The following is a 26,148-nucleotide window of genomic DNA, read 5'->3' on the forward strand; positions in this document are numbered from 1 at the left end:
ATTATTGCATTCCAATAAATGGGCTAATATACACTAATACCATATACACACAATGGTTTTAAGGCTAGGTGTATGATCGACCACGTTTCAAACTTGAGAATCATACATAGACTAAATCCCACTCTCCATCACCTCTTTATATTTAGCATCATATGGGATTGTCATGGCTTCCTAAAATCTGAACGGATCATCTTCGACAACCAGTGTGTCTCAATGAAATAGAAACCATAGAACCCGGGAACGTAACACTACTTACTAGATCTGCGAGGAAGATGTGGAGGTATGTCAGATTATTCAAAAAGTATTTCGACCTCTGGTTAAGTTCTAGTGGCAACTTCAGTTTCTTTATTAGTTGACTCTTGAATCTCATTAAGATCAATCTGGCTCCTATTAGCTAATGGGTTTTATTCATAAGAACTTTCCTATGTGTGTATGCGAAACCCTAATGCTCGGATCTAGGATTTCTAATTAAACATGCTTTGAATCCAAGACTTCTAATGACTAATTAGGTATAAGAACAATAAAAAATCAGATCTAGAAGTTTACCTTTGAATCTCTTGTTTGATCTTGTTGTCTTGGAGCTCTAGAGTCACAATTGTCACTCCTCTAATGGCTTACAAACACCAACTAGCAAGGAGGATGATTTGAGAGAGAGGTTAGGAAGAAATCGGCCAGGGGTTCTCTACTTTAGATGAGATGCCGATTTCTAATGCTCTAAGGGTCTATTTATACTTGTAGACTCCTAGGGTTACACCCTTAAACCCTAGCTGGATAATCTTTCCTTAAAGCAATCCAAATCCTTACCTTAGATAAGCCTTGGACGATTTTGAGCTATCCTAAGCTCCAGAATCCGTCCATTCCTTATCCCTTAAGGATTTATAGTCTAAAGTGTAACTATCAAACAATTGACAGTTTATACCCTCTTATTTAATTAATCTCTTTAAGTCACCAAATTAATTCTAATTAATTCTATGACTTATATTAATCAAATAAAAATATTATTATTTCTTATATTATTCTCATAATATATTAATAATATTTATTCTCTCATAATAAATCATCCTGTCAAGTTGCTATGGTGAAGGCAACCCAGAAGGACCATGCACAATCGGGTCAAATACTTGCCTAATATAGTTGCAGCCTTAGACACTATTCCAACAGTCTCCCACTTGGATAAGTCTAGTAACTATATGCACAAGTATTTAGGTTTCTCAATCTCTGATTTATTTGACATAGAACTTAATCGAACACATCAATTCAGTTCTGACCGGGCCCGGCACATAAGTCAAATCAAATCATCGAGCGGCCGAGATATCGCTTTTACCTTCTTAGAATAAAAGTTACAGATAAACTTCGACTTATATGCATTTACTTATTCATTAATCAACTATACACAACAATGCGTTTTATAACACCGAGTTACTGATGCATTTTCGCATTATCAATGTACAATCAATTAACAAATAACAAACCATATATCTAGGTTTTAAGACTATATGATATTATCGTCTTGCGATCACCCTTCTATATCATATTCCATAAGGTGATTCCAGCAAGCGCGGGTTTGTTCCAATGCTCAAAACCAGTTCATAAGCACTCATGAACGCCGCAGCAATCTTTTGCTATGTCTAATACCATTTAGACATTCTACGCACCAATTCACAACAATCTTCATTCATATCTACTTCCAACATATGAACGATTGTGGACAATTTGAATAATTCGATTATTTTTAATAAATTCAATTATTCTGGAAGTCAAAACATGCAAAATGAAACAATAGTTAAACAATTAACATAAGACAACAACATGACTCATAAATAAAACTCCTTTATTTAATCATCAAATGTTAATTACATTTATCTATTACACGTTTCTAATACTATCTAATCTATGCTAATATCATCCTTCAGCCCAATACTCCTAGCATGCTGCAAGTGCTTAACCCTACTCAGTCCCTTCGTAAGCGGATCTGCTGGGTTATCTTCCGATGATATCCTCTTCACTACGAGTTGTCCTTCTTCTACACGATGTCTAATAAAATGATATTTTCCGTCGATATGTCGTGATCTACCATGATCTCTTGGTTCCTTGGTCAAGGCAACCGCTCCTTCATTATCACAGAAAATCTCCATGGGCTCCTTTATGGCAGGTACAACTCCAAGATCACCGATGAAGTTCTTCAGCCATATTGCCTCCTTCGACGCTTCGCTCGCTGCGATGGACTCTGATTTGCACGTTGAATCAGCTACGGTTTCTTGTTTGGAACTTTTCCATGTCACTGCTCCTCCATTCAGGGTAAAGACCCAGCCCGACTGCGAACGGTAGTTGTCCCTGTCGGTCTGAAAGCTGGCGTCACTATACCCTCGCACCTTCAAGTCATCACTCCCTCCAAGGACTAAGAACCAGTCCTTCGTCCTCCGAAGGTACTTAAGGATATTCTTCACCGCAATCCAATGGGCTCTGCCAGGATTCCCTTGATATCTACTAACCATGCTCAAAGCAAAGGCTACATCAGGGCGAGTACAAGTCATAGCATACATGATTGAGCCAACTGCGGAAGCGTATGGTACTCGGCTCATTTCTGTTATTTCAGCTTCGGTACTCGGACTTTGAGTCTTACTCAACTTGGCATTACTTTGTACCGGTAATTCTCCCTTCTTTGAGTTTTCCATACTAAAACGTTTTAGTACCTTCTCTAAGTAAGTGTTCTGACTAAGTCCTATTAGTCTCTTACTTCTTTCTCTCACTATCCTTATTCCCAAAATATAGGAAGCCTCTCTGAGGTCCTTCATAGCGAAGCACTTCCCGAGCCAGGACTTAACTTCCTGCAGAGTCGGGATGTCGTTTCCTATGAGTAATATTTCGTCGACAAAACGAGAAAGCTTACTATACTCCCACTGGATTTGACATATACACACGATTCATCTTCGCTTCGTACAAATCCAAACTCTTTGAATTTCTCATCGAAGCAAAGATTCCATCTACGAGACGCTTGCTTAAGCCCATAGATGGACTTCTCAAGCTTACACACTCTATTCGGATGCTTCGGATCCACAAACCCCTCTGGCTGAGCCATGTAAACATCCTCAACCAGCTTCCCATTAAGGAAAGCGGTCTTGACATCCATTTGACAAATCTCATAATAATGAAATGCGACAATCGCTAGCATCACTCTAATAGATTTTATCTTCGCAACTGGTGAGAAGGTCTCATCATAGTCAACTCCAGGAGTTTGAGTAAAGCCCTTCGCGACCAATCGCGCTTTATATGTGTGTACGTTTCCATCCACGTCGCTCTTCTTCTTGAAGATCCATTTGCACCCAACGGTCTTACGTTCGGGCACATTCTCAACCAAATTCCAAACTTGGTTATCATACATGGATTGGATCTCGCTATCCATTGCCTCTTTCCATTTCGCAGACTCCGGGCCTGCCATGGCTTCCTTATAGCTATTAGGTTCATCAAGATTTATTAGTGTACCATCACTAATATACGTGTCCCCTTTGGTAGTAATATGAAAACCATAAAATTGGGGTTGAACTCTAACTCTTTCGGAACGTCTAAGAGGTAAGGACTCGTCAATCGGTTCAACCGGAGTTTCCTCCTCGGGTTGAGTGCCAGCGGTAGAGGTTCCTTCATCTATCGACTCTTGAATCTCTTCAAGCTCGATTTGCCTCCCACTGTCTCCTTGGCCTATAAGTTCTCGCTCTCGGAAAACTCCTCTCCTCGCAAAAAAGACAACATTGTCCTTCGGTCTATAGAAGAGATATCCAAAGGATTTCTGCGGGTAGCCGATGAAAATACATCGCTCACTACGAGGTTCGAGCTTGCCGTGAGTATCTCGTCTTACGAAATCCTTGCAACCCCAAACCTTGATATGTGCCAACGAGGGAGCTTTCCCTGTCCACATCTCGTGAGGTGTTTTGGTAACCTTCTTAGTAGGGACTCGGTTAAGGATATGGGCGGCAGTCTCTAAGGCATATCCCCAAAAAGAGATATGTAGTGAAGCACAACTCATCATAGAGCGAACCATATCCAATAAGGTTCGATTACGCCTTTCTGTCACACCATTCAATTGTGGTGTCCTAGGTGGCGTCAATTGTGAAACTATTCCACACTCTTTGAAATAATCGTGGGATTCAAGACTTAGGTACTCTCCTCCTCGATCGGATCGAAGCATCTTGGTTTTCCTGCCCAATTGATTCTCCACTTCATTCTTAAACTCTTTGAACTTTTCAAAAGTTTCTGACTTTTGCTTGATTAAATAGATATACCCATATCTACTATAGTCATCGGTAAAAGTCATGTAAAAGCGGTTCCCATCCTTCGTGGTTGATCTAAACGGTCCACATACATCGGTATGTTTAGGTCCAATAGACCCTCACCCCTTTCGCACGTACTCGTGAAGGGTGACTTAGTCATCTTTCCAAGCAAACAAGACTCGCATGTGTCATCTTCCCTAAGGTCGAATGACTCCAACACTCCATCCTTTTGGAGTTGGGCTATGCGTTTCTTGTTGACATGTCCAAGGCGACAATGCCACAAGGATGCTCTATCCATACTATTGGAAGAATCTATGTTTAAAACATCATTTCCTAAGTTATCAAAAATCATAACAGTTTCATATATTCCATTACATGGTATAGCTTCAAAATAAAAGACACCATTTAGATAAGCTAAAATAGAACCATTCTCATTATTAAAAGAAAATCTAAAACCTTGTCTAAACAAACCATGAAATGAAATGATGTTTCTAGCCATTTCTGGCGAATAGCAACAATTGTTCAAATCTAAACTTAAACCATTCCTAAGCACTAAAGAATACACTCCAATCTTGGTCACAGGCGACGATCTTCTGTTCCCCATGATTAGATTTATTCTTCCAGCCTCCATATCCCTATTTCTTCTTAGTCCCTGCACATTAGAACAAATGTGGTAACCACAACCGGTATCAAGAACCCAAGAAATAGCATGAGATGAATCGTTAGATTTAATTGTGTATATACCTGCGAAAGACGGCTTGATCTTTCCTTCCTTGATGGCTTGCACGTACTCTGGGCAGCTTCTCTTCCAATGTCCTATCTTGTGGCAGTGGTGGCACTCTGCCTCCTTTGGGTTAGGGAAGGGTTTAGCAGGATAAACTTTGGTCCCACTAGAAGAGGCACCATCTCGGGCTTTAACCTTACAATAGTTCTTAGACGAAGCCTTCCTCTTTTTTCCCTTTCCTTGTCCAATTGCCAAGACAGGAGCAACGGGTGGATTGGGAGTTGGTGTAACAGACTTGTCCTTGAAGTTGCTTTCAATGACCCTCAAGAGACCTTGGAGTTTGCTTAGGGTGACCTCCTCTTTGTTCATGTGGTAGGTCATCCTAAATTGATTGTAGCTCGGAGGCAAAGAGTGAAGCACCATGTCGATCGCCAAGTCTTCCCGAAAGTCAACATTTAACTTGCGAAGACGATCGACATACCTTTGCATCTTTTGCAGGTGCACGGTAAGAGACTCTCCATGACCCATCTTAGCGGAAATCATGTTATTGAAAATCTCATAACGCTCTTGTCTTGCGTTTTGGTGGTATCTCTCCAATAAGTCTTGATGCATCTCGTACGGGTACATGTCCTCATAGGACTTATGGAATTCGGACTTCATAGTGGCTATCATGATGCAATGTACCTTCGTTGCATCTCGCTCATGAGTTTCAAAAGCGGTCATTTCAGCCGGATTAGCGATTTCAGGGTTGATTTTCTCGAGCTTCTCATCGAGGACATACTCCTCATCCTCATAGCGAGCAATGGTACACATGCATCTTATCCATTCGCTAAAGTTCGTCCCATCGAAAGTGACCTTTTGACAAAGGCTCATCAATGTGAAAGAACTAGCAGCAGCGTTGTTTGCGTTCGACATCTACAAATAGAAAGGACAAAGATAGATTAGAATATGAATCCCTAATTATCACCCAATAAGAAAAATTAGGTCTAGGATCCAACAACAATATTTACATATTAGAAAAGGGATGCCGTAATCCAACATGCAAATAATATGAAGGTAAGTGAATGACGATTCACTAATTCTCCACCATAAAAAGACAACTTTAAGCCCTAAATGTATTGAGAATTCCTAGGTTCGGATGAGATTCATTGAAACTATTCAATGGCATGTTTAAATCTCGATATGCCCCTCTTGTTTGTGACTGGGATACCGAGGATCACAAAGCGGGTGTGAATTACCATGCAAATTCACATGGTGCCTTCATTGTAACGATCACCTATTCGACCGGTAAACCACACACGCTCCATCGAACTATGATAAACAATGAATCACCCTTTTCCACCTTTGCTTAGAACCAATTAGTGTGCCGGTAAACCACGCACGCTCCACTAACTTCTTAGCAAGGGTGCAAAGTGTAATTTCATGGGATTGCATCAATTCACTTTTCCTAAAGTAACTAAGATTGGGAAATTTTAAAAACATGTAGTTACTTTGTATTTCATATTATACTTTTAATGAGAGGATGAGGTTGCCCTATCCTACCCGTTCAGATAACGACTCTCCACCGATCAAGCAAGCGGTGGGTGTGAGTGTACACCCATTAAGCGCCATTTTATAGGCCGCAACCTTGTACCCACCTTATAGATCGGCTTCGTGAATGAGGCCTACTAATGGTAAGACTAACATTTTATTTATATATATATATATATATATATATTAATCTTGTAATATTATATTAGTATAGGGTTGTATTTTAAACTCTTAAAAATCTAGGGTTTGAAATTCAAATTGTCTAAATTAAAACTTTTAATCACAAAACATAAATTTCAAAACTTGAGGACAAGTTTTAAACATTTAAAACATGGAGGATCAAATAACAAATAATTTTAACTAACAATTAATTCCCTAACTATCCATATCTGATTTATTCAAGATTTCTTGCAAGATAATTACCAATTTAATAATTAATTATCATATAAGGAAATTAAATATTTTATTAGTTGATAAATATCTTTAATTAGATCAAGATTATAGTCATATATATCAAAAAATCGGATTAGGGTTGATCTAATATGATTAAGGTAAGTTTCAATAAGATAATCATCAAAAAATCCCGAATCTGGCCTTTCCTGACGCTTGGACTCGCCGAGTGCACCAAGGGACTCGCCGAGTCAGGCCAACTCGCCGAGTCCATGACTCAGAAACACAAAATCGAATTTTGCAAACAAGTTTCAAACAAACAAGCAACAATTTAATAGAAACCAATCTAGGCTCTGATACCACTAATGGGTTTTATTCATAAGAACTTTCCTATGTGTGCATGCAAAACCCTAATGCTCGGATCTAGGCTTTCTAATTAAACATGCTTTGAATCCAAGACTTCTAATGACTAATTAGGTATAAGAACAATACAAAATCAGATCTAGAAGTTTACCTTTGAATCTCTTGTTTGATCTTGTTGTCTTGGAGCTCTAGAGTCACAATTGTCACTCCTCTAATGGCTTACAAACACCAACTAGCAAGGAGGATGATTTTAGAGAGAGGTTAGGAAGAAATCGGCCAGGGGTTCTCTACTTTAGATGAGATGCCGATTTCTAATGCTTTAAGGGTCTATTTATACTAGTAGACTCCTAGGGTTACACCCTTAAACCCTAGCTGGATAATCTTTCCTTAAAGCAATCCAAATCCTTACCTTAGATAAGCCTTGGACGATTTTGAGCTATCCTAAGCTCCAGAATCCGTCCATTCCTTATCCCTTAAGGATTTACAGTCTAAAGTGTAACTATCAAACAATTGACAGTTTATACCCTCTTATTTAATTAATCTCTTTAATTCACCAAATTAATTCTAATTAATTCTATGACTTATATTAATCAAATAACAATATTATTATTTCTTATACTATTCTCATAATATATTAATAATATTTATTCTCTCATAAGAAATCATCCTGTCAAGTTGTTATGGTGAAGGCAACCCAAAAAGACCATGCACAATCGGGTCAAATACTTGCCTAATTTAGTTGCAGCCTTAGACACTATTCCAACATTAGCATCTTTGGATATCATCTCCTTCTATCAGAAGACCACTATAACGCCCGTAGATCCGGGCTAGTGAATTTAGAGATAATAGGGGTCGAAAATGACTTTTCAAAAGATTATTTAGAATAAATAATCTTAACCAAGTTTAAAAATATGTCTCAAGGGTTCCGTACATATAAAGAACGCCGAAATCTGAGTTACAACGAAGAAGTTATGGTCCGTCGAAGTTTTACGGCAAAACCGGTACGGAACCGAGAGACGTAAATAGTGAATTTTTGATAAAGGATTTTTTAGCCTTATCGATCCAAATAAAAGTTGTAGTATATGTTAAACCGAGAACATACAAAAAAAAAGAACGCCCGAATCTGACTTCGTATGAGGAAGTTATGAATTTTCTAAGATTTGGCATAGCAGTGCACGACCCGAAAGTCGAATTTTAGTTCGAGCGGTTTTTGGCCTACACGACCTAAATGAAAACTGAATATCTCATTAATAGGAACTCAACGGTAAAAAGACAGACGAAAACATAGTCCGTATGTAGAAGTTATGAATTTTATGTGGACATTTAACAGTATAATCTCCTCGTACTGTTGAATTTAAGATCGGTCGAGAATTAGCTGACGGAGTCAAAATGAAAGTTGTAGATCTTATTTTTACCTACACGTGGATATAAAGAACATCAAAAACGGAGGTCGTATGTGAAAGTTATAGATTTTAGAAGTCGGAAGTGTGCTGTGCGAGAATGGGTGATGTGGCACAATCATGGTCATTGCTTTCTCCCCAAGTCTTGCCACTAGATGGTGATATGTGGCACCAAGTTCAGCCATTTTCACCCTATAAATAGAACCTCTCCCACCCTCATTTTCTTCACACCTTTCTTATTCTTTCTTCTTTTTACTCTCTCTCTCTAGAATCTCTCCCTAGCCCCGAAACCCCCCGAAAAGCCAAGGGAACCTCCCTAGCATGAGGTGGAAGCCCCGGAGTGCTTGACGACTCCGAGAAGAAGAGATTTTCGGCTCGAGAATACATCTCCAAGCAAATCCCGATTTTCTATAAAACCTATTGTAAGTGAGCTACGCCTACGCTATTTTTAATATATCGTTTATTTAATTATAGTAACGTTATTAGGAACTTATAATAAGTACTTGGCCTATTATTATGGGTTATATAAGTATTGTTTAACGCTTATATAATAGTAATAATAGCTAGACTATTAATTAGTCTCGACAAATAATAGACTAAACTCTAGTGGTAATAATACTAGGTTTCGTCAAAGGAAATTATTTTTAAGAAGCGAAGCGCTGTCTGAGTTCGGAATCACCACCTTTTCAAGTGAGTGCATGGTCCCTTTCATGAACATGATTTTAATACAAGTATCGATTGAAGTATTAAATATATGTTTATGTGACAATTATTTGATGTTGCCTGAGATACTTGTTAAAGAACATACCTGATTATATATGCTGATTTAGGATAAAGAGTAAACCTAAATTAATTATGAGGAATATTGGGTAGTGTTTTCTTACGAGTACGAGTGAATTATACTCAGAGAATAAAACCTTAGTATATATCATTGATCCAGGAGCATGGATTAGACATAGTCATTGTCCCTAGTCCGAGAGTATGGATTAGAAATAATCATTCATCATTAATCCGAGAGTATGGATTAGTCATTCGTCCCTAGTCCGAGAGTATGGATTAGGTAAAGTCGTTCATTTCTGATCTGGGAGTATGGATTAGGTAAAACGGCTAATCTTAGGTCCGAGAGTATGGATAGTCTCGTTGTGAGGACCGACGGGGAGGGATAAGAGTTGTTTATATATATGGTGAAATTGTATATTTTGTGAGTTTTAAACTATATATATGGTATAACGTTGTGAGATTGAAATCCCTATGTACTCACCAGGTTTCCCAACCTGACCCACTCAGTTTATTTATATCACAGGTGTTGATATGAAGTCACATTACACTAACAGATTAAGGAGATATAAATCACGAGTGATAATAAATGTAAGTTTTGTTTATGCTTATGTTTCTGTATTGACGATGACATCCCTAATGTTTTAAAATGAATAAAAATATTTTTCTTCGGAAGTGCTTTGATAACGTATTTATCATGTTTTACTAGGAACAAATTCCGCAACATTTTTATTAAAAGAGGTACTCTGTTTTTATAAAGCATAAACAAAATCGGTCTTTTCTGGCCGTGAAAATGGGGATGTCACAACCACCCTTCGAGCAACAAACACTTTTTTCTCAAAAGGTTTGTAAAAAAAAATCCAAAATACTTGTTGGGATATACAATGAAGTAACACTTCTTTAATTTAGGTTGTAGTTTGTCGACCACTTCATGACAAATAAAAGCCTCACAACCTCAAATTGTCATATGTATTAGTGAGGGTCGAACACTACTCCATATCACAGAGGGTGTCTTTGAAAACTTCTTAATTGGTACAAGATTTACCACATGTACAATACTCTTTAAGGTATAATCCTGTATAGTGATTGAAAGTGTAACATGACTCATCACGGATAAAAACATATCAAATAATGTTTGATTTCTCTTCTCACACACACCATTATGTTGTAGCATTCCAAGAGGATCTAACTGTTAGACTATTCCATTATTTCTAAGATGATTGTAGAACTCGTAACTAAGATAATATCCACATGTACCAGATCGGAGAACCGTAATACTCTTATCAAGTTGACTCTCTACTTCATTTTGAAATGTTTTGAATACCTCAAAGGTTTCAAACTTATGTTTAATCAGATAAACAAAACCATATCTACTAAAAACATCAATAAATGAGATGAAGTGTCTTTCACCATGTCTTGTGGTAGATCTGAATGATCTACATACATATGTGTTGATAAGGTCGAACAAGTTTTTTCCTCCTTCACTGTAATAACTGCGACAATTGTCACCGATCATTATTTATGAAAAGCGATAAACATCGAGTATAATAGACTTAATACATAATATATATCAAACATTGATAAAAATATAAAGTTTTGTGTTAATTTGAATAGGAAAAATTAACCAAATCATTAGTAAATCGTAAAAATAGGTGTGGAAAAAGTTATGTTATTTATAACATATTCCGAAAGTAGACGGTGTCCCGATTCCTAACCTAAATTTTTTTTAGAAATTCGACTCCGTATGAATTAGATATGATTTTTATAAGATATAAAAATCAACTGCCAACAAGGAATGTGTGACGTAAAAAGTGGTGAAGTGAATGGTTGCCTCTTAGCTAAAGTCTACAGAATGAGAATCGTACTACTCCACGATATAAGAATTTTGAGAAAAAGAATGCCTAAATCGAAGTTCGTACGAGAGAGATATGATTTTCGCAAAACCATATAACCGTACAAAAATAAGGGCTAAATATTAAGTCAGGATTAGCCAATGCAACCTAAAGAAAATTTGTAGTACTCATCAATAGCTACGCGAGAATATAAAGAACGTCGAAGACAAAGCTCGTATAAGAAAGCTACGTAGTTTACAAAATTTGTGTTTTGCACGGCGCAACAAGTGCGACACGCGCAACCTTTTAGAAGGGTGACGTGGACCATTAGGAAAGTGACACATGGCACCCCCATGCACCCCTTACTAAAACGGGGCGCACCTCAATTTTTCGCCTATAAAATCCCTTTAGCTCTCCCTCGTTTCTCCACACCTCATTTCATTCTTTTCTCTCGTTTCCTTCGAAATCTCCTTCTACGTTGGAAGAATTTCTTATATATATATATATATATATATATATATATATATATATATATATATATATATATATATATATATATTAGTTATCCTATTTAAGTTTTTTCTTAAGTCTGGTCGTTCCCGAGCACCGACGCCACTAGTCGCTGTCCTGGAGTCTAGAAAAGCACATTTTCAAGAGTGAGTTTCACGGCCCCAATTTTACCATTGTCAGGGGGGGGGGGGGGAATACATACTATAAAACTATTTCAATGATTTTACAAAATATTCTTACTTGTAATATATCTATAGTTTTAAAACTGCATGCAAACGTTAAAATAATATCGTGTGTGGTAGTCATCCAACCTAAACTTTCAATATGATATTAGACCCATTCATTTTAATGTTTAAGATTATACTCGACGAGTATACCTAGTTGTTATGTTGGTCTATTCTCTAGAATAACCTAGTTTCTAGTCGTTATGTTGGTCAAATTTTAAAATAAGCATTATACGTAGTTGTTACTTTTCCTTAATATCCTATTTTCCCTAGTATCCTATAAATATTAAGAACCTAATAATTATTTTATAGATATGCTATAATATATATACGTATCATTATAATTATAAAATAAAACTATGTTAAAAGAAAACTTTAGGATAGACAATATACTTGATTGCACCATGTAATAATATCATATCAAAGATATCAAGCAATGATAATTATATATATATATATATATATATATATATATATATATATATAGAAGTTATATCAAACGAATAACATTATATCCAATCATTACTCTCGTCAAAAAGATATTGGCAATAGATTATGTTGTCTTAACGATCGATATAAATGTATAATAAGTAGTATGTTAGGTTGTCGTTACGGATAACTATTATATGTTATGACATTTCTTATCTCTAACAAATGGCTATATGGCCACTTTGCGAATTTGCCTTTGCTAAGAATATCTACTTTAAATATAATTATATATTAATAATAATTATAAAACCATTAAGATTCTAAGTACATCATAAATATACTGTTATATAGGTTAGGATTGGACTGTATCTAATTAAACTTTACGGAGTATGAAAGTTCACTCCCATACACCCTACCCCACTAATAATATCATCATTTTCGTAAAATATACTTCTAAAGCGTGAATACACAAATAATACCTAGAAGGGATAAGAATTTTGGAAGCCATAATACTTATAAATATTTAGAATACTATTTTCAAGGGAAAAAAATACTTTTACAACTTAACAGGGTTATAAACAAAAATTATTTTCAAAAGTATAATATACAAAACATGTGAATTCACAAACATGACGCTGGCGTTTTCAAAACCACATGAATTCTTATGGGTGGAAAATCGGGTGATCATGTCGTGTTTTTGCCTGACATGAGATGAAATGACAAAATTTTATGTAACGCAACCACGACATCACACGATGTCGTGACTTTTTTAACTAATACTAAAACGAACCGATTAATAAACGACAAACACGACAAAGATAACATAACATAACAATTACTTTATTTAATTAATAGTTAATCATACCTAACACGACCAAAGCAAAAAACACGACAGACAAATGCTAAATCATGTCAATTTCATGTTGAAGTTTGAACACGAACATGGCATGATTTCGTGTTTTTTACACTTGACACGAACACGAATTTGAATTTTAATTTCGTCCCAATTTAGATTCATGTCGTTTATTTTTGTTGTGTCGTGTCATCAATTGTCACCCCTGTATATTCCTAGGAACCCATGAAATGGAAGTTTGCACCTCTTGAAGCAGTGGTTGATCGATGAAGCTACCGAAAACTATGGATCATTATAGTTATGCCTACCTATTGATGCACCTTTTGTATTAGAAGCTCCATAATTTCAAACTCTTTTCCAATGTAACATTTTATCCTTAAATGAAAGTAGTATTTATGTTTCATTTTTTGTACTGTTCAATGTATGTTCAATATCTATAATCTAACATTCTAACGTCGCACAACTCGACGTTTCCGCTACCGGCCGAAGGTGTGACAGATTGGTATAAGAGCTTTTGGCTATTACAAACTAGTTATTCTTTCAGAATTACAACTATATCATAAGGCTTATCCTCTAATTAGGCTTGTCCTCAAACCTACAAATAAAAGTATTATTATTAATTACGTCTGTAACATCTGGTTTTGAAGTATTTACATTGTGGATCCTTATATTGAGATGTATTGCGTATTTGGTCCCTAGGTTCAAAAGAGTATGCAAAAGGAGCCCTACTGGCATTCTGGTAATATTGGCCTTTAGAGTACGCCATGCGTACGTGGTGTACGTTGAGCGTACTAGCCAGTTACGGAAAGCCTAATATTTATCGTGTGTCTTGTATTTAAGCACTCTTATGTCCTCATTTCACCCACCTTAACTGCCTCAATCCCTCTCATACGCGTTTGTGACCCTAGAACCACCTCGAGGAGCCTTTTCAAGCTTAGAAGTGTGTTTTTGGTACCTTATAAGAAGAAGAAAGTAAGCCAAACTTAATCTTGAAGGAGTGGAACACTTGGATCTAGGACTTCAACTTCATTTTCAACCATTCTAAGGTAAAAAGCTTGCAACTTGATCCCTCTATCTCATAGATTTAGTTTTGGTTGTTTTATGGAGATTTTGGGTCCCAAAATGTTAGATCTTTAATATGGCATGATCTTGACTTTTGAGTTGTCATTTCAGACCCTAAGAGGGGTCTTAAGTCATAAAAATGGGTTCCAAGTGGTTAGTTTTTCTTCATGCATTTTGTAGAATGTATTAATGGTATAAGACCTTGTGTTAAGCACTTAGTGGACATGTTCGGTTATAAAGTTGGAGACTTTATGAATCCAAAGAGTATTTTGGTCATGGATCTGATGTTTGGACGTAAGATCTTAAGCCATTAAGCTCTTAAATGGGTTTTTGAGACTTGTGAGGGTATACGCTGCATATGAGGTCAACCACCCCTGATAGTGGTCAACATGCAAAGCTGCGTATGGCCAGCGTACCTCCGGATTATGCCCCGCATATGCTCCTTGAGTGGACTCGGTTGGGTTGACTCGACTAGGTTGACTCAGTTGACCTAGTTTGTTTGATCAGTTGACTTATGGACTTTGACCAAGTTTGAGCTCAAATGGTATGTTGGGATTTTGGTTGTGATTGGTCACTTGGATGGACATGTTTCGATTGGGGCTGAGATTCATAGTAGGGACCTCATCATCTATGGATCAGAGTGAGATGTGAGTTTTCCTCACTATACTTTTAGGTCGAAGGCACCAAGGCCAACCCATTGGATCGTTATCCTGGTTTATCGCATGTTGGTATGATGTAATGATATGTTAGAATTGTATCTTGGTATATAGGATGCTGCTATGCCTTGTGGTCTGTAAGATCTGTCTGATTGTCTGTTGATTGGTTATATATTGGTTGGAGGTTGAGGTTTTATTGTTATGCATGTGAGCCAATAGATCAGGGGCATTCTAACCTGATGGTTGATTGGGCCTGATGGTATTCCATCATGATGATTATTGGACCCGTTTTATATATACATTCCAACCCAGTGGTTGATTGGGTCTGGGGTATTCCAACCCAATGGTTGATTGGACCCGATGTGATTGTATGGTATGTGGTGCACCACTGGATTGCTTTGTGCATTAGTCAATAGGCAAAGGGTATTCCTACCCGATGGTTGATTGGACCCGACATGTTGGTATTCCAACCCGATGATTGATTGGACTAACATGCTTATAATACGAGGGTATTCCATCCCAAGGATGAGTGTGACCATCGTAGACATGCCTGGTATTCCAGTCCGAGGCTGATTGGGCCAGGCATGAGTATTTGAGCTTTCATGTTTACATATGTTATGTGTATTATGTGGTGGTATTTTGGGGAAAATCACTAAGCTTCGTGCTTACAGTTTTGGTTTATGGTTTCAGGTCCATGCAAGGTGAAGGCATGACCGTACACATCCTTGGTTTTCAACTGATTTGATCTTGGGAGACTCTTATTTTAAATAGTGTTTTGAAAATAATGGTTTTGTAGTACTTCTATTACTAATAGGGTTATATTGAAAAGTTTTAAATTTTTTGAATTTTTGGGATGTTGCAAGTTGGTATCAGAGCCTTGGTTTGAGTGAATTGGAGGAATACTCATGTGAATCCAGTCTCAAACTAAGGAAGAAGATTTTAAAAATTATTTTCAAATTGTTTTCAAATAATCAAAGAGGATGTAATGTGTACGATCACCTGGAGCCAGTAAGTTGACCCTAAGTTACCACGTTGATATTTGATATTGTGAAATGTTAGAATAACATGCTAGTGATATGCTACGGATCTTAAGGATTTGCATGATAGAATTGATTGATTATATGATGATTGATAGCCTAGGATCTCCTTATATGAAATTGACATAATTACTGTAGTTGCTTAGTGTATGCATCATAGTTGTACATAACTAAGATTCTATAGCCTAAGAATGTTTGGTTTGGCCTTATTTTCTTTCTTATTTGATGAAGGGCTTAGGTTAGAATCAAATATTCGACTTTCTATAGGATCCAGTGTTATGTATGATTAGCATACACGACTGATGTAGGGTTGGTGGAAGTTTAATGAGTGGGTGCAGTATAGCGGGTCAGCGTGAGGAATGATTTGCCACTCTTAAGAGAGTGAGGGAAGGACGAAGGTGTATCCGAGATGCTAGGAGATAGAGATCGAGAATTTCGTATGAGGATCTATCTGATTTCATTGTCTCATAGTGCTAGTCGACTCTACTGCTCGAATGTTTCTTGCTTTGTGCTTTGTGGGACTCACATTGATGTGAACTGACTATCAAATGAAAACACCAAGTTACATCTATGAAAGTTAAATAATCTTAGAGTGAAGGATTTGACCCTATTGCACAACTCTCGTTTGTGTCTAACCGTTGTAGGTTTGGGTCCCTTAGTCGAAAGATTATTTAAGTTTTATTGCATGTAATTGTATTCAAGAAGTGGTCGGCTGACATTGATTGGAGTTCTTCAGCTGCTGATGGCAGGAGAGGTGATGGAAACCTAGGAGATACAGTTGTTTCACTCTTGAGTGGGTATTCGAAGTATTATTGTGAGGAGGTCTTAGAGGTCCCAAGGGGATCCTTGAGTAAAGTATGGATAGGTGTGGAAGGTAGTATTCTGCCCGTACTACTGGAAGCACGGTATCCATACTCGAATCGAGGAAGGTTTCGGGGATTCTAATGGCTGTTTGGGAGGTATAACATGGTTTGATACCATGATTTGCGGGAGTAGCCCCGTATCTGTTGATCTTTGGTTATGGTTGGACAAGCATGAGGATGGGTCTGGTAATCATTTGGCCCCAGTGGCAAAATTGACTTTGATTGATTGGTGCAGACCTAGATGAGCTCATTGGTTTCAAGGCCTTAAGGGTGTTGGCTTAAGTCCGTGCATTAGAGTCGCAAGATTCGGGAATGGAACGACCATTATGATTGGCTTGGGAATTTTAGTTGGAGTAGATTGGTCGATTGATGGTTTGGTATGTCGCTATCTATGGTAGGATTCTTCCTTTTCAGTTTTCCAAATTCAGAGAAGGAGTGAGCAGGCTTGTGACTTTCAAAGTTGGGATGTAAGCCAGCTTGGGGTCTATTGGTCACAAGGTTTGGCAATAGTATTTCAGTGCAGGAGTGCACAGGCGGATTGATGTATTATGGATATTTTGTGATGTGATTAAGGGTCCGTGTTCTTAGGTTTTAGTAGGTTAGGTATGGATGGGTAACATGGATTTAGGCTAGGAGGTTATGTTTTGGCTTATGCTCTTGCAAGGAACCTTTAATGATTAAAGTAGTCATGATCGGAAAAAATCAAAGGTTTTCAGCTGAAACTCAGGATTCTCTTAGGATTTTCTTGATCCTTATCTGGAAGCTCATCCTGCATGTGTTATGCAGTCCAGGGTCAAGGATGGTTGTACCTTGTTGAGAAGGTTTTAGTTATGGTTTGGTTTTAACACTAGTGGGTGGTAGTTCGAACCCTAAGTGGAGAGAATTGGGTTTATGCTTGGAGGATCATCAATCTATTCGTATTTATGGTATTATGGAATGGGTTTTAGGGATCTACGGTGCGAGTATGTGGGATCTCGGCTCAGGTTTTATCTAGGAAGAGGTATATGATAGGTGGTGATTGTATGCATGTGTTCAGGAGACACATGGGTTGTCGCTCAGTAAGAAGTGGGTGGTCAAGGAGATCGTTTCAACTATTTGTTCCTCTTGGGTGTACCAATGAATAGATGAGGAGCCGCTAGTTTCACTCAAGTTGAGAATCGGTGGCGGAGGGAAATTGCCAGCTGGTGGTATGGATTTCTAATTATAACCTAGCTTGGGTAGAGATCGATCAGGGAATCAGTTTCAGAATTTGGTACGTTCAGGCCCACGAGGGTTTTGGTTCATTATATTGAATGGCAATGTGTCCTCGATTATTGGTCACATTTTTCGTCTTTCAGCAAAGGTTCTTTGAAAGTTTCAAGTTGTGTCAGTGGAAGTTAAATGGATGTGTTAGCCTATCATCAAGTTTACTATGTTTTATGTTCCTTTGGTCTCTGGGTATGTTCACCCTCAGTGGTGATGTGGAATTTTGGTTGATAGCAGGCTCAGGTTTTTGGTGGCATTCAGGGTCACTTTAGAGGTTTTCTCGAACTAGTTATGTATGGGTGGAATCTATTCAGTCTCAATCAAGTATGGTATCTTGTTCCGATCGTTCATGAGGATGTCTTCTGATTATGATTGAGATTTTTTTTTGGTTTAATTAGAACTCTGGTATTCTTCCCAGTTTGGGGTGCGGTTATGGGTTCCCTAAAGGTATGCGTTGTGGTAAATTCATTATATATATATATATATATATATATATATATATATATATATATATATATATATATTGTCGAGAGGGGTGTATGTGGATTGGTCAATATAACATTGGCAGCAGCGTGTTCTGTGAAAGGAAATGTGTGTGGTAAGATTTTGGCATTGTTGTGCTCTGTTCGTGTTTATAGGAGCATTGTTTAGTTCATTATTAGGAAAATGAGGTAATGTAGAAAAGATTGAGGTAATATTGGGATTATTCCGGATATACGTTATGGGGTCAGTGATCATGATTGATTTAGATTATGGTACTTTTGGAATGGGTGCATTGATGGATGTCGGAAAGCACACAAATCAGCTGGTTTGGATAAAGGGAAATAGTTAAAGGTTGTTGGGAGTATCAGTCAGATATTAGAAGTCTCTACGGGATGTTTTCATTATAACTCCCATTTGTTCACAAGCTCTTTTAGGGGTTAATCATCAAGGTTAGGAACCGGTTATGAAGTCTCTCATCAAGAGTTTTTCGTTATCGTATCATGTGTCTTGCTATATAGGGGTACACCTGAGTGGTTAAGGATTGGAGGTAAATGTGGAATTCTTGGGGTTCTTATCCTTGCTTGTAGGAGCAGTGGTTGGAATTGCGTGTCAGGGAGTTACGGGTGAATTAAGGGCTCTTAGGGTATCTTATGGATTTGGGGATTAGTCGAAAATTTGTGATTTATGTGTTTGGTTCTTTTCTCTCATGGTTGGAAGTGATCATACTCTCAAGAAAGGGGCAGATTCAATGAATGGGCAAATGTCAGTAGTGGATTATGGGTTCCCGGTCTCGGGAAGCATACTGATAAGTTGATTCAGTGCTGTAACCTTGAGAGACTTCCCGAGTTTTGTGAATCTCTCTCTATCACAAGGTCTTATCCAAGATTTTATGGACTTTGATGGCATTATTTGTGCCCCTCTATAGAGGTTATCCAACTAGGGCTCGAGTTTGTAGCTGCCTTGTTATCGGATGGATGGTTAAACAACAGAGGATGGTTAAGAGTCCTGAATCCCCAACAGATTCAGCAAGGTGATTTAAGATCGGAAGGGTTCCGTGTGGGTTGGATTATGACGGATATCATATCATTTGCGTTACAAAATGGTTATGCTTGCTTAAGAATCAATTGAGGTAGTGGATGTACGAATTGTGAGAAGGTCGTGATAGTTTCTGTAGTAATAAAAGTTAGCAAGTCAAAGATGGTATGGTTAGGCAATCGCCTGAATAAGCCAACTTTTGGTTCGGATCAGGTCCTAGGGGAGGACCGTCTGAGTGACTCGAGGCAAAGTTATCGAAACACTACTAGTTACTGCAGAAGACTTCGAGGACAAAGTCTAATTCAAGTGGGCGAGAATTGTAACATCTGGTTTTGAAGTACTTCCATTATGGATCCTTATATTGAGATGTATTTTGTTTTTGGTCCATAAGTTCAAGAAAGTATGTAAAAGGAGCCCTAGTGGCATTATGGTAATATTGGCCTTCGGAGTACGCCATGCGTACGTGGTGTACGCTGAGCGTAATAGGGTGCGCCCTAGTATGTTACACTCATCGTACTAGCTAGTTATGGAAACCCTAATTTTTAGGGTGTGTCTCATATTGAAGCACACTTATGGCCTCATTTCACCCACATTAACTGCCTCCATTCCTCTCATACATGTTTGTGACCCTAGAACCACCATGAGGAGCCTTTTCAAGCTTCTAAGTGCATTTTTGGTGCCTTAGAAGACGAAGGAACGAAGATAAGCTCATCTTGAAGGAGTGCAACACTTAGATTTAGGTCTTCAACTTCATTTTCAGCCATTCAAAGGTAAAAAGCTTGCTACATGATCCCTATATCTCATAGATCTAGTTTTGGTTATTTTACAGATATTTTGGGTCCCAAAATGTTAGATCTTGAATATGGCATGTTCTTGACATTTGAATTGCCCTTTCAGGCCCTAAGAGGGGTCTTCAGTCATAAAAATGGGTTCCAAGTGGTTAGTTTTGCTTCATGCATCTTGTAGACTGTCTTAATGGAATAAAATCATGTGTTAAGCACTAATTGGACATGTTAGGTCATAACGTTGGAGACTTTATGAATCCTAAGAGTATTTTGGCCATGGATCTAAAGTTTGGACATAAGAGCTTAAGCCATTAAGCTCTTAAATGGATTTTGGGACTTACGAGGGAACGCTCCACTTACTCGGAGTACGCCCCGCATACGAGGTCACCAGCCCCGATGATGCTCAACATGTGAAGCTGCATATGACCAGCATACCTCCAGAGTACGCCCCATGTACACGCCTTGAGTGGACTCAGTTGAGTTGACTTGGTCAGGTTGACTCAGTTGACCTAGTTGGTTTGATCAGTTGACTTATGGACTTTGATCAAGTTTGACCTCGATGGTATTTTGGGGATTTGGATATTTTAGTTGTGATTGGTCACTTGGATGGATAGGCGTCGGTTGGGGTTGAGATTCGGAGTAGGGACCTCATCAGCTATGGATAAGAATCAGTGGTGAGCTTTCCTCACCGTACTTTCCGGTCGAAGGTGTCACACCCCAAAACCGGAACGGCGGAAACGTTCTGGGGTGGGTGACGTCATGTCAAGTATCACAACATATGCAGTATAGTAATCAAAGTACAACAACCATCGCATTAATAGTAATATTTTACATAAGTTACATTTTATAGAGACATCAATGTAATACAGAAACTAGTATAGATGCAGCTCAGTACTAAACTGTCTTCACCAAAAGCTCCTGAGATGTACTTGTCTATTGTTGACCTGAGAATACAAGTTATTTTGAAAGCGAGTATCAGCATTTTTAAAAATGATGGGGAGTTTATAAGTATTTAGTGTCATTTGTGTAAGTAAGTATTTTATTCAAAATAACTTTATGAAAAGTAGTAGTTTAGGATCTACGGTGTATTAGCGTCCTTTCCAGAAATTCCTATATTTTCTAATTAAAAGCAGTTTTCTACCAAGACTCGACAGTGTTATGTTTTAAAGAGAAATTTTCCCTGAAATACTATCATTACCAAAATACAGTATTTAAATGTAAAGAAAGTAGGAGAATATCACTAGTAAAAATACCAGGGGAAAATAACATACGCCTCAGCAGACAAATATTGCTGACTAAGGCAAAAGAAATCATAGAGTCCAGGAGAGTATCGAACGAATGATACGCCTGGCTCAGTCTAACAAAAGGAAAGACAGACCCCAAACGGTATCAAATGATCGATAAGGCTAGTAAGGTCTAAAACAAAGAAACACAGACCCCAGACAGTATCAAATGAACGATACATCTAGCAAGGTCTAAAACAAAGGAACACAGACCCCAGACAGTATCAAATAAACGATACAGCTAGCAAGGTCTAAAACAAAGAAACACAGAACCCAGACTGTATCAAATGAACGATACAGCTAGCAAGGTCTAAAACGTAGGGTGAATGTGAACTCGTATGTAACCATGCTGATCGACGATAGAGTATCCGATGACCCTCCAGGTCATACGTAGAGATAGTAGCAGTAGTAGTAGTGGCTTCATGTCACCCATGGGCCTTGCCGGCTCGGACTGTATCTAGTAGTCAGGGTGTGGGAGTGTCAGTCCCGTATAGATCTATACACATGATGTTCGCTCTCCTTCCAGGAGACTCTGGTTACACGGCATTGGCGCTATGAAGCGTCGTAGAGGGAAATAGCGTGTCACATTCTAAAGTAAGAGAGAGAGATAGATAGAGAGAGAGAGAGATAGAGTGAGAGATAGAGTCTCCTAACTATTCCTATAATATTTACTAGGGTTCCAGGAACATGAATAATAGAGGAAGGCCTTTACTACCCATAGCGATGCACTGGCTGAGAGAGAGAGAGAGAGAGAGAGAGAGAGAGAGAGAGAGCCGTTATGTCCATATATGTATACATGATATATAACTAATGTTTAAACGACCTTCAGACCACATCCCAACGAGGAAAAGGAAATAGGGCGAACTAGCCTTCTTGAGTCCTTTAAACATTATTTATATAACTATACAAATACAGGCATGGTATAAAAGTAAAATTTGGTAAAATCTTTGGATAACCTTTAAAAATAAGAATTTACGACTTGACAGCGTTATGTAAAACAAGCTTTGAAAACCGTTCATAAACACGTTTTGAATATAATGTGATAACACAATATAACTAAAGAAAAATTTTGTTTAAAACATTGCTGTAATTGGTTTAGAAGTAAAACATACAACACGAGAGGTAATTTGAGAAAAGATTTAAACAAGTAAAAACATCTATAGTATTATACTTGTTAAAACAGCTGAAAGTATGACAAATCCATGTGCATGTGGGTTATTAATCACATGTGATTGATATGGTAACTAGCATGTTTTAACTTGTATTCCCCCCATAAAAGCATGTAAAACATTTAAAAGGTTAATTCAGGGGGATGAACTCACCTATTGTAAGTGGGTCGGACGGAGGTGCCGGTTGGATGCTTGGTGTCAAGTAAAGACTTGAACACACTTAGTGACCTATTAACATATGATGACATATGTTTACATACAATTAGTAATTATAATACTAATTAAACACATAAACGCATCCTAATGAGCGGAAAACACTTTGGTCAAGTGCTAGAAGGCTATTGGGTTACAATTAAGGGAGTGTATGGCCTAGATAGGGAGTTTACTCTTCAAGAGTAAACTATTTATAGAGTTTACGGCCCTAAGACCAACTCCTCATGAGTTTACGACCGTAAACTCATGATGGGGGGTGTTCTAGGATGCTTAATGGTCTTATCTCATTCATAGAATTAGGCTAGGTCCAAATAAAAGGCATATGAGTGGGTTTAAGGCTCCAAATGGACCATTTAAGGAGTTCATGGCCCTAAACAATGAGTTTATGGTCGTAAACTCTCACTTGGTCATTTCCTTTATGAATTTAGTCCTTAAATGATAGAGTATAAAGTTCTAAGCATTAATCCAAGTCAAATGGAGGTGTTAGGGCATCATTTGGCCACCTTTTCGGAGTTTACGGCCCATAGACCATTCCTAGGGGGGTTTACGGCCGTAAACTCCTAAATCCATGGTTTAATTCATGTTTAATTCCCCTACTTCGATTGTGGTTGTTTCTAGACATTTTCCAAGGCCATAGGAGGTGCTTGAGGGCAATTCTAACACCTTAAAAGGTGTTCACGGCCCTTGGAGAGGGCTTTACGGTCCAAGAGTTTTCTTGGGCTGTAAACTAAAGTTTACTCTCCAAAATGCAAGGTTTTGGTGTTCTAAGCTCGAAGGTGTAAGTCCACAAGTCATATCTAAGCCCTAGGAGTGATTTGGAAGGGTTTTGGGGCTTCAAAATCCCACTTATGGGTGTTTACAGTCCAAGAGTATTCTTGGGCCGTAAACACATGATTTGGCCCCTATTTGATGTCTTAAACACGAATTTGCATGCTAAATAAGCTACACAACAAGTTAGGATAGATTACCTACGATTTTGGAGCTCGAAATGGACGTTTTTGGATTAAAAGTAAGTTGTTGAGAGAGAGTGTAGAGAGAGGGTGGAAAAGTTCCAAATGGAGTCCACTCACCCTTATATAGGGTTTGAGTTTTGGGCTCAGTGGAAATCTACCCGATACTGACGTTAAACGGGGCTTTTGGTCGCACCCGATTAAATGGTCGTATTTTGACTTGGTTGAAACTAAAACTTTTCAAGGGATTAATGAGGGTGTTTCTGATTTGTTTCAACCCTTACAAAGTCATTATAAAAGTCCCAATTTAATTAACCTAATCCCAAAAAGGTTAACGGACAATTAATAAAGTGAGGCTTATTAATGGACAATGAGGTTAAAAAAGACGGGATAAATTTCGGGTTGTCACAGAAGGCACCAAGGTCAGCCCATTGGAATGTAATCCTGGTTTATCACATGTTGGTATGCTGTAATGATCTGTTAGATATGTATCCTGGTATATTGGATGATGTTATGCCTAGTGATCTGTAAGATCTATCTGATTTTCTGTTGACTGGTTATTTGTTGGTTGGTAGTTGAGGTTTTACTGCTATGCAAGTGAGCCAACAGACCGGGTGCATTCTAACCCAATGGTTGATTGGTCCTAAGGGTATTCCATCTCGAGATTGATTGGACCCGTTGTATATTCGCATTCCAACCTGCGGGTTGATTGGCCCCGATGTCATTGTATGGTATGTGGTGAGACTGGATTGCTTTGTGCATCGGTCAATAGGCATGTGGTATTCCGACCTGATGGTTGATTGGCACCGACATGTTGGTCATGCCTTTTGAGTTTTCTTACCTGGCTGATCCTTACCTGATAGTCTCTAAGTACAAAACAAGAATTAATCAAACACACAAATAAACTTCAGATATAGAGTTTTATATATATATATATATATATATATATATATATATATATAAACTCAGTACCTTGATGAGAAAACATATAAAAATATACAATGAAATATATAGGAGCCCAAACATAAGAGCTTAGGTGTAACATCCACAAAAATCATGACAATTTTAAAGTTTTAAAATACAACCCAAATCCATAAAGTGTTTACAAAATTGTTTTCAAAATATTTCCGACATCAGAGTTTTCCCAAAATCATAGATCATAACAAAATGATGTGTACGGTCACGCGTTCGCCTTCCTGCGGTCATCCAAAGTACCTAAAATAATAACCCAAAACTGTAAGCCAACGCTTAGTAAGTTGCCCCAAAGTACCAACACATAACCAAATAATATATACGGTAACAACATGCAATGGGTCCACATCTAAACAAATGGATTACTCCTGAGCCCATAACATATGTTTGGCTTGCCCTCGGGGCCCACAACATTTGTCTGGCTTGCTCCCTGACTAGATCAGTCATCGGTCTGAAATACCATCGAGCCCTCAGTACGAGTCTAGCATACCGCCAGGTCCTTAACTCGTATCTGGAATGCTCATGATCCCTTGGTATGAGTCTAGCATACCCTACCCGACCCTAAGCTCATATCTAGAATGCTCCAAGGTTTTTTTCCTACCGCTCGGAGCAGTAAACTCTCAACCCAACACAATATGTCGAAATATACTAGATAATAAACATATACATATAATCATGCAAACAGAATCACAGGTAGTCCTATAGACCTACATGACTAGCATATCAATAACTAGCATAATCTTGCATATCTACTCCATACTCAGCATATCAGTGAATATCTAACCAGTCGGCCGACCTTGGTGCCTTCCGCCCGTAAGTACAGTGATGAAAACTCACCTTGAAAACTGAACAAAAGTTGATGAGGTCTCGACTCCGAATCTCAGCTCCAGCTGCCTCCTATTCCAACCAAATGACCAATCTCAATCAAAATACCAAAATACCCAAAATACCCTTAAGGTCAATCTTGCTCAAAGTCAAAGTCAAACTACTCAAACCAACTGAGTCAACCCAACCGAGTTAACTTAGGGTGAGTACGTGGGGCGTACATCAAAGGTACGCTGGGTGTACTCGTGTCCTTGCATGTTTACCACCGTCGGG

Source organism: Lactuca serriola, chromosome 4, assembly GCF_051521515.1.
Source record: "Lactuca serriola cultivar US96UC23 chromosome 4, Lser_US96UC23_V15, whole genome shotgun sequence".
NCBI lineage: Eukaryota > Viridiplantae > Streptophyta > Magnoliopsida > Asterales > Asteraceae > Lactuca > Lactuca serriola.